Below are 15,414 nucleotides of genomic sequence, written 5' to 3'. Positions count from 1 at the left end.
AGTCATCTTTATGCAACGAGTTGCATGTCAGTCGATGAAACCAGTCTCTCTAAGCGTACGAGTAATGTCATTCCGGGCCGCTTCAATCCAACAATACCGCCGAATCGAGAAAAGACTAAGGAGGGCAGCAAATCGAACATCAACGCCCACAAAACCTTTTGTGTTCTAATCGAGATAACATCTACGCATTAACCTAGCTCATGATGCCACTGTTGGGGAACGTTGCAAGGGAAACAAAAAAATCCTACGCACACAAAGACCTATCATGGTGATGTCCATCTAGGAGAGGAGATTAGATCCTCATACCCTTGTAGATCGCTAAGCGGGAAGCGTTAAGAAACACGGTGGATGTAGTGGTAAAGCCTCGTGATTCAAATCACCGTCGTCCCACGATCCATCCCACGATCCGTTCCGATCTAGCGCCGAACGGACGACACCTCCGCGTTCAACACATGTACAACTCAATGACGATCTTGGCCTTCTTGATCCAGCAAGAGAGACGGAGAAGTAGATGAGTTCTCTAGCAGCGTGACGGTGCGCCGGTGGTGGTGATGATCTACTCCTGCACGGCTGCGCCCGAGCTCTGCAGAAATCCGATCTAGAGGAAGAACTACGTGGTATAGGTTTGAGTTGCACGTGGCAAAGTTGTGTCTCAAAAAGCCCTAAACCACCAATATATATAGGAGGAGGGGAGGGGCTAGCCTTGGGGCTCAAGGGAGACCCAAGGGCGCCGACCAAGTGGGAGGAGGTGGACTCCCACCCCAATTCGGTTTGGGGGTGATATGTCTCCATCGTATCTACTTTTCCAAACTCTTTTGCCCTTGTTTTGGACTCTAATTTGCATGATTCGAATGGAACTAACCCGGACTAATGCTGTTTTCAACAGAATTGCCATGGTGTTGTTTTTGCCTAGAAATAAACGTTCTCGGAATGACCAGAAAATTTACGGAGATTTTTTGTGGAATATATAAAAAATACTAGCGCAAGAATCAACGGAGGAAGTGGAGCGTGGAGCCCACAAGCCCACCAGGCGCCCCCTGGCCGCGCCTGGCAGGCTTGTGGGCCCCACAAAACTCCACCGTCTCCAAATCCAGCCCTATTTAGTCAGTTTCACCCAGAAAAAATCAAGGAGAAGAGTTCATCGCGTTTTACGATACGGAGGCGCCGCCACCTCCTGTTCTTCATCTGGAGGGCAGATCTGGAGTCCGTTCTGTGCTTCAGAGAGGGGAGATCATCGTCATCACCAACCTTCCTTCATCGCCAATTCCATGATGCTCTTCGCCGTTCGTGAGTAATCTCATCGTAGGCTTGCTGGACGGTGATGGGTTGGATGAGATCTATCATGTAATCAAGTTAGTTTTGACGGGGATTGATCCCTAGTATCCACTATGTTCTGAGATTGATGTTGGTACTACTTTGCCATGCTTAATGCTTGTCACTAGGGCCCGAGTGCCATGATTTCAGATCTGAACCTATTATGTTGTCACCAATATATGTGTGTTCTTGATCCTATCTTGCAAGTTGTAGTCACCTACTATGTGTTATGACCCGGCAACCCCAGAGTGACAATAGCCGGAACCACTCCCGGAGATGACCATAGTATGAGGAGTTCATGTATTCACTAAGTGTTAATGCGTTGGTCCAGTTCTTTATTAAAAGGAGAACCTTAATGTCCCATAGTTTCCATTAGGACCCCGCTGCCACGGGAGGCATGGACAATAGATGTGATGCAAGTTCTTTTCCCTAAGCACGTATGACTACATACAAAATACATGCCTACATTACATTGATGAACTGGAGCTAGTTACTTATCTCTCAGTGTTATAACTGTTGCATGATGAATAGCATCCGACATAATCATCCATCACCGATCCAATGCCTACGAGTGTTTTCCAACTCGTCCTTGCTATGTTACTTTGCCGCTACTCCCGTCACTTCTGCTACTGTTACTTTGCTGCTACTGCTGTCACTTTGCTGCTACTGGTTACTGTTTCTACTGCTGCTATCATACTACCTCGCTACTGATACTTTGCTGCAGATACTAAATCTTTCAGGTGTGGTTGAATTGACAACTCAGCTGCTAATACTTGAGAATATTCTTTGGCTTCCCCTTGAGTCAAGTCAATAAATTTGGGTTGAATACTCTACCCTCGAAAACTGTTGCGATCCCCTATACTTGTGGGTTATCAGGGGGAAGGAGTCCCCTCCTTCCTTCCCACCTCCCTCTTTCCTTGTTTTTTTCTTTTCTTTGGGTATTTTCCACTTGTGGCACCATGAACCTATTGGCCTGGCCTCACCAGCCCACTAAGGGTTGGTGCGCCATCCTAGGGTCACTGGGCTCTCTCTTGGGTGGGTGGGCCCCTCCCAGTGAATACCCAGAACCCATTCGTCACTCCCGGTACACTGCCGGTAATGCCCAAAACTTTCCGGTGACCAAATGAAACTATCCTATATATCAATATTCGTTTCCGGACCATTCCAGAAACCCTCGTGACATCCGTGATCTCATACGGGACTCCGAACAACCTTCGATAACCACACATATAACTCAACTATACTAAAACATCATCGAACCTTAAGTGTGCAGACCCTGCAGGTTCGAGAACTATGTAGACATGACCCCGAGACACTCCTCGGTCAATATCCAATAGCGGGACCTGGATGTCCATGTTGGATCCTACATATTCTACAATGATCTTATTGGTTGAACCTCTCTGCCAAGGATTCATATAATCATGTATGTCATTCCTTTTGTCCTTCGGTATGTTACTTGCCCGAGATTCGATCATCGGTATCCGTATACCTATTTCAATCTCGTTACCCGCAAGTCTCTTTACTCGTTCCGTAATACAAGATCCCGTGACCTACACTTGAGTCACATTGCTTGCAAGGCTTGTTTGTGATGTTGTATTACCGAGTGGTCCCCGAGATACCTCTCCGTCACATGGAGTGACAAATTCCAGTCTTGATCCATACTAACTCAACGGACACCTTCAGCGACACGTGTAGAGCACCTTTATAGTCACCATGTCACATTGTGACATTTGATACACACAAGGTATTCCTCCGGTGTCAGTGAGTTATATGATCTCATGGTCATAGGAATAAATACTTGACACGCAGAAAACAATAGCAATAAAATGACACGATCACATGCTACGTTCATAGTTTGGGTCTAGTGCATCACATGATTCTCCTAATGATGTGATCCAGTTATCAAGTGACAACACTTGCGCATCATCAGAAAACCTTAACCATCCTTGATCAACTGGCTAGACAACTAGAGGCTTGCTAGGGACATTGTTTTGTCTATATATCCACACATGTATCTATGCTTTCATTCAATACAATTATAGCATGGATAATAAACGATTATCTTGAAACAGGAAATATAATAATAACTATTTTATCATTGCCCCTAGGGCATATTTCCAACAACCCACCACTGCTACCTCTTGATCTTGCGTTGGTTGTCCCTTGAAGAGGAAAGGGTGATGCTGGGAAGTAGATATATATTTCCCCCAGTTTGTTGAGAACCAAGGTATCAATCTAGTAGGAGGAACAAGCAAGGCCCCAATGGTAGTACCTACACAAATATCAAACACTTGCACCCAACGCTATAAAGGTGTTGTCAACCCCTTCAGAGTTATTTGCAAGGATGAGATCTGATCGAGATAGATATAAAATATTGATTGATCTGAAAGTAAAACTAAAGTAAATAAATTGCAACAAAGTATTTTTGGTGAAAATTGCTGTTTTTCAGCATAATCAACTTGCAAACACCGTAGACCATCCCAAAGGTTTTACTTGGCTTAAACACTAATTAAAACAAGAAAAAACAATTATTTCGTAAGTAATAATATGTGCAGCACACAAAAAAAGAAGCAAAAATAAAAGCATAAAAATAAAATTGGGTTGCCTCCCAACAAGCGTTGTCGTTTTATGCACCTAGCTAGGCATGATGATTTCAATGATGCTCGCATGAAAGATAGTAGTTCAAACACAAATAAAGCATCATAAAGCATATGGAAAACACACCTAAGTCTAACATACTTCCTATGCATAGGCATTTTATAAGCAAACATATTATCAAGGCAAGCAAAAACGAGCATATGGAAGGAAGAAGAAAGAGACAATAGTAATCTCAACATGAAGAGAGGTAATTTAGTATCATGAATATTCCATAACCATAATTTCCTCTCTCATAATAATTACATGTAGGATCATATTCAAATTCAACAATATATCTATCACATAAAATATTATTTTCATGATCAACATGCATAAAAGTCTTATCATCTTCCAAAATAGTGGGATTATCCTCAACTAAAGTTGACCTCTCGAAACCCACTTTTAACAAAAATAATATAAGATTGAACACTCTCCAAATATGTGGGATTCTTTTTACCTAAAGTTGACACTCTTCCAAACCCACTTTCGATACTATTGCAAACATTATAATCAAAAACATATTCATCATGAGGTTTAAATAAATTTTCAAGATCATAAGAAGCGTTATCACCCCAATCATAATCATTGCAATAAGAGGTGAACATGGTAAAATTATCATCCCCAAGCTTGTAGTTTTGCATATCATTAACATAATTGACATTAATAGAATGTATAGTACCATCATTGCAATCATGCTTTTGAAACACGGAGGTATCTTGAATCACTTTATAAATTTCTTCTTTCAACACTTCATCAAAGTTTCATAGAGACAATGAAGTGCACTCAACTCGCTAGCAATTGGTACATCATAATTTGGCCTTTTGAAAAGATTAGCAAGTGGATGAGGATCCATATCAACAGATTTTTAACAAGCAAAGATGCAAGCAAATAGAAGGAACATGGTAGCTCAAGTAGACAAAAAGAGATCCGATGAGAAAAAGGCGAATGAGAGGAAAACGAGAGGAAAATAATGTAAATCCAGGAGATGAGTTTGTGAATGGTACTTGGTAGTCGTGATCTTGCTATGTATCCTCACCGGCAACGGCGCCAGAAATCCTTCTTGCTACCTCTTGAGCTTGCGTTGGTTTTCCCTTGAAGAGGAAAGGGTGATGATGCGAAGTAGATAAGTATTTCCCTCAGTTTGTTGAGAACCAAGGTATCAATCCAGTAGGAGGAACAAGCAAGGCCCCAATGGTAGTACCTACACAAATATCAAATACTTGCACTCAACGCTATAAATGGGTTGTCAATCCCTTGAGAGTTATTTGCAAGGATGAGATCGGATAGAGATAGATATATAATATTGATAGATCTGAAAGTAAAAAAATGAAGTAAATAAATGGCAGCAAAGTATCTTTGGTATTTTTGGTTTATAGATCTGAAAATATAATATGAAAAATAGACCCCGGGGCCATAGGTTTCACTAGAGGCTTCTCTCATAAAGGGAAATAATACGGTGGGTGAACACATTACTATCGAGCAATTGATAGAAAGCGAAGAATCATGAAGATATCTAACATAATGATTATGCATATAGGCATCATGTCCGTATCAAGTAGACCGAAATGATTCTACATCTAATACTATTACTCCACACATCAACAGACTCCTGTGTGCATCTAGAGTATTAAGTTCATGAAGAGTAGAGTAACGCATTAAGTAAGATGACATGATGTAGAGGGATAAACTCAAGCAATATGATGAAAACCCCATCTTTTTACCCTTGATGGCAATAATACAATACGTGCCTTGCTACCCCTACTATCACTGGGTGAGGACACCGCAAGATTGAACCCAAAATTAAGAACTTCTCCCATTGCAAGAATTACCAATCTAGTTGGTCAAACCAAACCAATAACTTGAAGAGACTTGCAAAGATATGAAATCATGCATATAAGAATTCAGAAGAGACAAAAATAATATTCATAGATAATCCGAACATAAACTCACAATTCATTGGATCTCGACAAATGCACCGCAAAAGAGTATTATATCAGATAGATCTCCATGAAGATCATGAAGAACATGGTATTGAAGATCAAAGAGAGAGAAGAAGCCATCTAGCTACTAGCTATGGACCAATAGGTCTATGGTGAACTACTCGTGCTTCACCGGAGGGGCAATGGAGTTGATGTAGATGCCCTCCGTGATCAATTCCCTCTCCGAAAAATTACCGGAAAAGGCTCCCAGATTGGATCTCTCGGAAATAGAGGGTCCCGGCGGTGGAAAAGTATTTGCGTGGCCCTTTTTGGGGATACGGGAATATTTGGGAATTTATAGGCCAAGAAATAGGGTCAGGAGACCTCCATGGGGCTCACAAGCGAGGGGAGCGCGGGCCACCCCCAAGGCGCGCCCTACAGGCTTGTGGCCTCCCGGCAATTGCCTTGCCCCCTACTCCAAGTGTGTTGCGTGTCTTCTGGTCCAAGAAAAATCTTTCCGAAGATTTTATTCCGTTTGGACTCCATTTAATAATCCTTATCCGCAATATTCAAAAACATGGAAAACAGAAACTCGCACTAGGCTCTAGATTAATAGGTTAGTCCCAAAAATAATATCAAACAACATAGTAATGCATATAAAACATCCAAATCAGATAATATAATAGCATGAAACAATAAAAAATTATAGATATGTTGGAGACGTATAAGCCACCTCAGTGACCGCTCGTCGGTAGGCCACCATTAGGGGATCTTTAGAATCCGAGGTCCCTGAAACTTGTTGCACCACCAAGTCTGAGTCGCCTAGACACCTGACCTGGCTATGGTTCATTTCCTTAGCTATTCTTAGCCCGTGTAACAAGGCTTCATATTCAGCCGCATTATTGTTGCAGGGGAACATGAGCCGTAGAACGTAGCAAAATTTGTCACCTCATGGAGAAGTTAACACGACCCCAGCCCCGGATCCTTCTAGCTGTCTCGACCCATCAAAATGCAGAGTCCAATACATGTTGTCTGGCCTGTCCTCTGGAATTTGCAAATCTGTACAGTCGTTGATGAAATCTACCAACACTTGGGATTTGATAGTCGTTCGAGGCATGTGTTTCACATGATAGGGACCAAGCTCAATCACCCGCTTAGCAATCCGCGCAGTCGCCTCTCGTGAAAGTAATGCTTCAGCTTCCGTCTTGCCATAAAGACCAAAAATACGAGCTTCTGCCAATGCGGGTATCGTTGTCGGATAGGGTGAAGACCTCACTAACGAAATAAACCGGCCGTTGGACAGGATATTCCTTTCCTTCCTCCTTTCGTTCGACGACAACTGCAACACTTACTCCTTTGGAATTTGCAGCAGTGTACATGAGCATGGGCTCTTTGTTAGACGGGGCGGCTAGAACCGACGGTCCGTCCAACTACTTCTTGAGCGCTTCGAAGGCTTCGTTAGCCGCGTCATTCCAAAAAAATGTATGTTTTCCTCGGCAACTGATAGAGAGGTATCACCTTCTCCCCTAGGCGGCTTATAAACCGGCTTAGCTTCGATGTGGCCCGCCAGGCATTAAACCTGGTTTATGTTAGCCGGCTTACCCAGCGAGGTTACCGCCTTGATCTTGTGAGGGTTGGCTTCAATGCCTCTTTCATAGACTAAGAAACCCAGTAGTTTGCTAGCAGGGACCCCAAACACACACTTTGTCGGGTTAAGCTTCATCTCGTACACTCGAAGGTTATCGCATGTTTCTTTGAGATCATCGAAAAGTGTTTCGTTCTTCCTATACTTCACCAAGAAGTCATCACCATAAGCATGAGCGTTGTGCCCAATCTATGAATGGAGGCAATTCTATACGCATCGCTGGTAAGTCATCCCCGCGCTTCTAAGCCCAAAAGGCATAGAATCATAGCAGGAGGCACCAAAGGGGGTTACGAAAGTTGTTTTCTCCTGATCCTCCTTAGCCATTTTGATCTGATGATAACCTGAGTATGCATCCAAAAATCACAACCGCTCAGAACCCACAGTAGAGTCAATAATCTGGTCGATGTGCGGGTGGGCGAAAGGATCCTTGGGACAGGCTTTGTTGAGGTCAGTGTAATCTACACACATGCGCCAAGTGTTGTTTTTCTTAAAAACAAGCACCGGGTTAGCCAGCCATTCAAGATGGAGAACTTCAACGATGAACCCGACAGCTAGGAGCCGAGCCACCTCTTCCCCAATAGCCTTGTGTCTTTCTTCGTTAAAATGACGGAGGTGTTGGAAATATGCAATAGAGGCAATAATAAAGTGGTTATTATTATATTTCCTTGCTCATGATAGTTGTTTATTATCCATTCTATAATTGTATTGATTGGAAACTCAAATACATGTGTGGATATATAGACAACACACTGTCCCTAGTGAGCATCTAAAGTACTAGCTCGTTGATCAAAGATGGTCAAGGTTTCCTGGCCATAGACATGACTTGTCAATTCATAACGGGATCACATCATTAGGAGAATAGTCTAAGTAATTTTAAGGTGTTCCTAGAGAAAGCCAAGTTGAAAGATGATGGGAGTAACTTTGTAGACTCGGCCCAAAATCTGAGGATTGTCCTCGCGGTTCCAAAAAGGCTTATGTCCTTGATCCACCGCTTGGTGATGCACTGCTACCTCTTGAGCTTGTGTTGGTTTTTCCCTTGAAGAGGAAAGGGTGATGCATCACAGTAGCAGCAAGTATTTCCCTCAATTTGAGAACCAAGGTATCAATCTAGTAGGAGTATCAAAGCAAGTCACCAATGTACCTGCCCAAAAACAAACAAACTTGCACCCAACGCTATAAAGGGGTTGTCAATTCTTCATGATTAATTGCAAGGTGATATCTGAAGGTGGAAAGTGCAACAAAGTGAAAGTGTAGAGCTGAAAACATGGTGTGAAGTAGACCCGGGGGCCATAGTGTTCCTAGAGGCTTCTCTCATGAAAGCAAGTATTACGGTGGGTGAACAAATTACTATCGAGCAATTGATAGAATCGCGCAAAGTCATGATGATATCTAAGGCAATGATCATACATATAGGCATCACGTCCGAAACATGTAGACCGATACTTTCTGCATCTACTACTATTACTCCACACATCAACCGCTATCCAGCATGCATCTAGTGTATGAAGGTCATAACAAACGGAGTAACGCCTTAAGCAAGATGACATGATGTAGAGGGATAAATACATGCAATAGATATAAGCCCCATCTTTTTACCCTTGATGGCAACAACATGATGCGTGCCTCGCTACCCCTTTTGTCACTGGGTGAGGACATCGCATGGTATGAACCCAAAACCAAGCACTTCTCCCATTGCAAGAATTATAGATCAAGTTGGCCAAACGAAACCCACAACTTGAAGAATTACAAGGATACAAAATCATGCATATAAGAGATCACAGGAAACTCAAATAATAATCATAGATAATCTGATCATAAATCCACAATTCACTGGATCTCAACAAACGCACCGCAAAAGAAGATTACATCGGATAGATCTCCATGAAGATCATGGAGAACTTTGTATTGAAGATCCAAGAGAGAGAAGAAGCCATCTAGCTACTAGCTATGGACCCGAAGGTCTATGGTGAACTACTCACGCATCATCGGAGAGGCAATGGTGTTGATGAAGAAGCCCTCCGTGTCCGAATCCCCCCTCCGGCAGGGCACCAGAACGTGCCCCAGATGGGATCTTGCATAGAGAGAAGCTTGTGGCGGCAGAAAAGTATTTTCATGGCTCTCTCTGACAGTTTTGGATTTCTAGGGAATTTATAGGCGAAAGAAGTAGGGAAAACGAGCCACGTGGGGGGGGGGGCACAAGCCTGGTAGGAGCCCCCCAGGCCGCGGCTAGGGGGCTTGTGGCCTCCCCCGGGATCCTTTGCCTTGGTTCTCAAGTTCCCTGCGCATCTTCTGTTACGGAAAAAATCTTTCCGAAGATTTTATTCCCTTTGGACTCCGTTTAATATTCTCCTCTGAAGAAGGTCAAAAACACGGAAAAAAATTGAAACTGGCACTTGGCACTGAGTTAATAGGTTAGTCCCAAAAAAGATATAAAATGCATACAAAACATCCAAAGTTGACAAGATAATAGCATGGTACCATCAAAAATTACAGATACGTTGGAGACGTATCATGCACCAATCTTCCCGGCGACTGAAGACGTTATGAACGTCTGGCAGGAGCGGTCTGATGACTATCAATAGTTCAATGTGCAATCTTGTATGGCTTAGAACCGGGACTTCAAAGAAATTTTGAACGTCATGGAGCATATGCGATGTTCCAGGAGTTGAAGTTTATCTTCGAGAAGAATGCCCGGAGCGAGAGGTATGAGACCTCCAGTAAGTTCTATGCTTGCAAGATGGAGGAGAACGGGTCTGTCAGGGAACACATACTGAAAATGTCTAGCTATTCAAACCATCTCGCTGAGTTGGAAATTGTTTTCCCGCCAGAGGCAATCACTGATAGAGTTCTTCAATCACCACCACATAGATATAAAGGCTTTGTGTTGAACTCTAACATGCAAGGGATGAATAAATCATTCGTCAAGCTATTTGCAATGCTGAAAGTCGCCGAGTCATAAATTCAGAAGGAACATCAATTGATGATGGTCAATAAAACCACTAGTTTCAAGAAAAATGACAAGGGAAAGAAGGGTAACTCCAAGAAGTGTGGCAAAGCAGTTGCCCCTCCCGTGAAGAAACCCAAGGCTGGACCCAAGCCAGAAACCGAGTGCTTTCATTGCAAGGGGACTGGTCACTCGAAGAGGAACTACCCAAAGTATGTGGCCGACAAGAAGGCGGCCAACACCAAACAAGGTATATATGATATAGATGTTATTGATGTGTATCTCACCAACTTTCGTTGTAGTGCTTGTGTATTTGATATTGGTTCGGTTGCTCACATTTGCAACTCAAAGCAGGAACTATGGAATAGAAGGAGGTTGGCGAAGGACGAAGTGATGATGCGCGTGGAAAATGGTTCCAAGGTTGATGCGATCGCCGTAGGCACGCTCTCAATTCAATTACCATTGGGATTAGTGATGAACCTGAATAATTGTTATTTAGTGCCTGCGTTGAGCATGAACGTTATATCTGGATCCTATTTATTGTGAGACGGTTACTCATTTAAATCAGAGAATAATGGTTTCCCTATTTATATGAGTAATATCTTTTATGGCATGCCCAATGTGAGGGTCTTATTCTTATGAATCTCGATAGTGATAGCGCACATGTTCATAACATTGATGCCAAAAGATGTAAAGTTAATAATAGTAGTACCACTTTCTTGTGGCACTGTCGCTTAGGTCATATTGGTGTAAAATGCATGAAGAAACTCCATACTGATGGATTTTTGGAGTCACTTGATTTCGAATCACTTGACACATGTGAACCATGCCTCATGGGCAAGATGACCAAGACCCCATTTTCTGGAATAATGGAGCGGGCAAGTGACTTGTTAGGAATCATATATGCTGATGTGTGCGATCTGATGAGCATTGAGGTGTGCGGTGGATATCGCTATTTTCTCACCTTCACTGATGACTTAAGTAGATATGGGTATATTTACTTAATGAAACACAAGTCTGAAAAATTTGAAAAGTTCAAGCAATTTAAGAGTGAAGTTGAGAATCATCGTAACAAGAAGATTAAATTCTTACAATTTGATTGAGGAGGACAATATCCGAGTTATGAGTTTGGCACTCACTTAAAAAATGTGGAATTATTTCACACTTGAGACCGCCTGAAACACCACAGTGTAATGGTGTGTCGGAACATCGTAATCGTATTTTATTGGATATGGCGCATTCCATGATGTCTCCTGACGATTTCCCGTTATCATTTTGGGGTTATGCATTAGAGACAACTGCATTCACTTTCAATAGGGCACCATCCAAATCCATTGAGATGACTCCATATGAATTGTGGTTTGGCAAGAAACCAAAGTTGTCGCTTCTTAAAGTTTGGGTATGTGATGCTTATGACAAAAAGCTTCAGCCAGTAAAGCTGGAACCCAAAGCGGAGAAATGCATATTCATAGGATACCCAAAAGAGATAGTTGGGTACACCCTCTATCTCAGATCTGAAGGCAAAGTGTCTGTCGCTAAGAATGGAACATTTCTTGAGAAAGAGTTCTCTCGAAAGAATTGAGTGGGAGGAAGATAGAACTTGATGAGGTTGTTGAACCTTTACTTCAAACGGAAAGTAGCACACACAGAAAGATGTTTATGTGGATCCTACATCAATTGAAGAGGAAGCTAATGATGATGATCATGAAGCTTCAGATAAAGTTTCTATCGAACCTCATATGTCAACAAGGGCACACACTACTCCCTAGTGGTACGGTAACCGTGTCTTAACAATCATGTTGTTGGACAACAATGAACCAACGAGCTATGGAGAAGCAATGGTGGGCCTGGATTCCAACAAATGGCTAGAGGCCATGAAATCCGAGATAGGATCCATATATCAAAACAAAGTAAGGACTTTGGAAGTATTACTTGAAGGTCGAAAGGACATGTAGAATAAATGGATCTTTAAGAAGAAGACGGACGCCGATGGTAATATCACCGTCTATAAAGCTCAACTTGTGGCAAAGTTTTTTTTCACAAGTTCAAGGAGTTGACTGCGATTATGAAATGCTTAAGTCCATATGATGCTTAAGTCTGTCAGAATCATGTTAGCAATAGCTGCATTTTTCGATTATGAAATTTTGCAGATGGAAGTCAAAATTGTGTTCCTTAAGGGTTTCCTTAAGGAAGAGTTGTATATGATGCAACATAAAGGTTTTGTCAATCCAGAGAATGCTGACAAAGTAAGCAGCCTCCAGCGATCCATTAATGGACTAGTGCAAGCATCTTGGAGTTCGAATCATCGCTTTGATGAGGTGATCAAGGCGTTTGGGTTTATAAAAGTTTATGGAGAAGCTTGTATTTATAAGAAAGTAAGTGGGAGCTCTATAGCATTTCTAATATTATATGTGGATGCCATATTGCTGACTGGAAACAATATAGAATTTTTGGGAAGCATAAAAGAATATTTGAATAAGAGTTTTTCAATGAAGTGCCTTGGAGAAGTTGCTTTCATATTAGGCATCAAGATCTATAGAGATAGATCGAGATGCTTAATAGGACTTTCACACACCACATGCCATGACAAAGTTTTGAAGAAGTTCAAAATGGAATAGTCCAAGAAAGGGTTCTTGCCTGTATTGCAAGGTATGAAGTTGAGTAAGACTCAATGCCCAGCGACTGTAGAAGATAGAGAAAAGATGAGTGTCGTCCCCTATGCTTCAGCCATAGGATCTATCATGTATGCAATGTTGTGCACAAGACCTGATGTCAGCCTTGCCATAAGTATGGCGGGAAGGTTTCAAAATGATCCAGGAAGGAACACTAGACAACGGTCAAGAATATTTTGAAGTACCTAAAAAGGACTAAAGACATGTTTCTCATGTATGGAGGTGATCCAGAGCTCATCGTAAAGGGTTACATCGATGCAAGCTTTGACACTGACCCGGATGACTCTAAGTCTCAAGCCCGATACGGATTTATTCTCAATGGGGGAGCGGTAAGCTGGTGCAGTTCCAAGCAAAGTGCGGTAGCCGATTCTACATTCAAAGAAAAGTACATAGCTGCCTCAGAGGCGGCTAAAGAAGGTGACTCGATGAACGAGTTCATGAAAGATCTTGGAGTTGTGCTCGGTGCACTGGATCCAATGACTCTGTTCTATGACAACACTGGTGCCATTGCTCTAGTGTGACATCCTCGACTTTTGCAACAGTAATTATTGTAATTAAGCTACAGTGATCAACCGCTAATGATGCCACGTCATCGAATTCCCATCTCAGACCCGCTTTGATTCGAGTCTGTCCGGATCCAATAATTTGAAAACAAAAGAAAAAGTACTTTATAAGTTCATTACAAATATTAAAAGAATATGTATATGAAAGAGACAATTAGAAGTATGTATAATAAATTGTAAAAGAAAGTATAATAAAAGAAAGTATTTAAAAAGAAAAATCAGAAAGAAAAGAAATTAGAAAGAAAGAAATAATAAAAAAGGCAAAAGGCAAAATAAAACAAAACAAAACAACAACAACAACAAAAAAAGAAAAAAGAAAAAGAAAGCAACCCCCCCACCCCCTGGCCGAGCTGGGCCAAAAGGCCCAACTGGCCAGGCCCCCGCGCCCCTCCCGCTCTAACCCTAGCGCCTCCCCCCTGGCGAGGGAGCCCCTCTCGCTCCCTCCCCTCCCACCGTGCGCCGCCACCCTCCCACTCCCTCGTTCCAGCCCCACGCCCACCCCCACGAGCCCTTCCTGGCTCGCCCCCCCTCTCCATCCCCACGATCCCTCCCATCTCCCGTAACTCCCTCCTCTACTCCCGTCGCCCCTCTTCCCCCACAGATCCTCCCCTCGGCCCCGGCCTCTCCCGCCGGCCCTTCTCTCCATCGCCTCCTCCTCCCCCGGCGGCCCCCCCCCTCACGGCCTCCTCCTCCCCCGGCGGCCCCTCCCCTCTCCCGGCCGGCGAGCCCCCCACCTCCACCGCGCCGGCCAGCAGCACCACCCTTGGCCTCCACCCCGCCGGCAGGGGGGCCCGGCCACCTCGGCCCTCCAACCTCGCCGACCTACCACCTGCCGCCCCCGTCGGCCTTCTCCCGCTCGGTCCAGGAGGGACCGGGTAGGGAGACATCTCCACCTCGCCGGATCCGGCCGGCTCCCCCTCGCCGGCGCGTCATCACCATCATCACCGTCCCCTTCACCACCGGAACCACGCCGTCTCCTCCGCCCCTTCCCACGAACTCCGGCTTCACCGGCCCCTCCCGTCAACGTCGGTGAGCCCCTCCTCGGGCTCCTCCCACCATGTCGTTCTCCTCGCCGCCCCGGTTCCGTTCCGGCAAACGGGACCTCGATCCGTCGACGGTAGACTCCGGTAGGAGGGATTGAAGTTTATGTTCTTCTATGTTAGTTAGCACACAGAGTTCTGTGTCTCTCTCTTAACACAGAGGGAGATGAGAGTTTTGAGAAAAAAAAAACTAATGTTGTATTCCGTATGTATGTATGTATGTATTTGATACCCGTATTTATGTATGTATTGCGTATATAAATATTGGAGGAATACGATATTTGCATGTTTATATCTATGGAAAAAATCGAGTATATGGCCTATGTCACTTACCGGTGGGGCCATACCTCCAGACCCACTTACAGGGAGGCCCCACACTCGCTTTGAAGAAAATGGAAATTAAAATATAAATAATAGCAATATATGTTTTTATTAAATAAATAAATAAATAGATATAATAATTAATTAATGAGTTAATGAATTAGTTAAATAAATATATAAGTTAATCTGTTAATTAGAATAATTAATTAACATAATGAGAGAATGCCACGTGGGTCCCTCATTAAATTAATCTGATTAAATAATATTTAATCTTAAATAAAACTTGTGCCTATGACGTTCGGGACCCGCTGGTCAGTTGACCAGTCAAATGTTGATATCAGCATGACATCGTGATGATG

This window comes from Hordeum vulgare, chromosome 4H, assembly GCF_904849725.1.
Source record: "Hordeum vulgare subsp. vulgare chromosome 4H, MorexV3_pseudomolecules_assembly, whole genome shotgun sequence".
Classification (NCBI taxonomy): domain Eukaryota; kingdom Viridiplantae; phylum Streptophyta; class Magnoliopsida; order Poales; family Poaceae; genus Hordeum; species Hordeum vulgare.
Note: the sequence above shows the minus strand (reverse complement) of the source record.